Source organism: Apteryx rowi, unplaced genomic scaffold (assembly GCF_003343035.1).
Source record: "Apteryx rowi isolate R43461 unplaced genomic scaffold, aptRow1 scaffold_681, whole genome shotgun sequence".
NCBI classification, from domain to species: Eukaryota; Metazoa; Chordata; class Aves; order Apterygiformes; family Apterygidae; genus Apteryx; species Apteryx rowi.
The window spans coordinates 334591-336288 of NW_020450962.1; positions in this window are offsets into that span (position 1 = coordinate 334591).

The following is a 1698-nucleotide window of genomic DNA, read 5'->3' on the forward strand; positions in this document are numbered from 1 at the left end:
ATGTCTGGCTCCAAACCGACTGGAAAATTTATTTCTGAGCCAAACGAACGCTGCTTGGCTTGGAGAGCTGTTTTGTTTTCACGCTGTAGTAGCGAAAGAGTAGTGCCCTAGGAAGGCTGTATCAGGCACAACCGTATTTATCTTGCCAGCTGCCGAATTTCATTCAGCAAAGCCTTCACGCTATTCGACGGCAAGGTTTTGGAAATGCAAAACCCATTTGGGCCAAGGTGGGGTGACCTGCACGGAGCAGACGGTTGGAAAGCAGAGCCCGTGCAACTCTCCTTCCCCTCCATCTCCTACCCAACGCCCGCCTCTGCGAACCTCCGCGGGAGCCTCGAATGATAAAAGCTCCGGCGGTCGAGAAATTAATATTACGGTTCCGTGGTTGAGAGTGAAATCAGACTGAGGTTTTCAGAAAGGACTTTCTGTGGCGTTGCCAAATCGCAATATCAAAAAGTGGCCAGTCATAACGGGTTGCAAAACCAGTCAGAGGAACTTTCCAAGCTTGCCGTGCCTTCGCTAGCCACCGTGCCGCGAGCGAGCGATCCCAGTCATATCACAACGCGCTGCAGAAGACGCGATGCTAACAACCCAGACCTGCGAAACACAGAAAGCAGGCGCCTGCACAAAGAAATAATCCTGCGCAGGCAGGAATGTTTCAGGACTCRTCGTTTCTCCGGTCGTCAGAGGACTGAGGACCGGACCCTGTTTCCCGTAGCCAACGGAGAACTTCTTAAAGGCTTGGCTAGGCGGGAAATGCTTTGCTGGATGCGCACAACCTATGCAAGTCGTACAGGTCGACCCAATGGTTTTGGGCCAGGCACGACTTCCGCCCCCGCTCCTTCCTCTGACGCCAAAAGCAACTCACGGGAAACGAGAAAACAGCATCTTCACAGCAAAGGGGCAGCGAACCGCACGAGCACAACAAAATGCATATCTTTGCTCGGCTGATCTCTCTTGCCTTTGCAGCCAAGACCAACAGCCAATATTCTGCTCAAAAAGCAGGTTGCYGTATCCTGGCACAGTCGGTAACGGCCCAGCATCGGGGTGACTGCTCCTTTTCCAATCAATTCTCCGCCATCCGCTTGCGCTCGGTGCAGAGCATTCCCGCAGCTTGCTAGCTCAAATCTCCACTTTTGAACTCGGCCGGGTTAAATGCTCACCACGGACCCATGTTCTGAGAGGTGCCTGCACTATTTATGGTCATTTTTTTGTCCTCCTTCATGTGCGTTTGCTAATACGGATGCCAGAACGAAGCCCCCGTGCTGGCAGCCTCCGCACGGTGCAGAGTTTTACATCGCAGCCTCTCGACCCTCCCGCTAAGTATTAAGTAGTAAGCAACACTGCTCTCGGTGCAGGTACGCGCACACCAGGATGGAGCCAAGGTCCGCACTGAAAAGCTCAGGACAAGCCTCGCAGAGCCCGCTGCTTGCCCTCCGCTCCTCTGCGGAGCCTGGCCGCCCAGGGAGCCCGCCTCGGGAGCGGGTCTTGCGGAGCAGAAACAGCCGACTCGGCAGCTTTGCTGGGCGAGGAGCAGCTTTTCCCACGCCGCCGTGCTCCTCTCCGCGCACGCGCCTTCCCGATACCGTCGCAGGGTGACCAATGGGGCAGACGCCAAACAGCGGCAGGTCAGCAGATGGGACGAGAGGACACTAGCATAAAACAGATGAAGCCCTCAATGGCTGCAAACGGGAAACA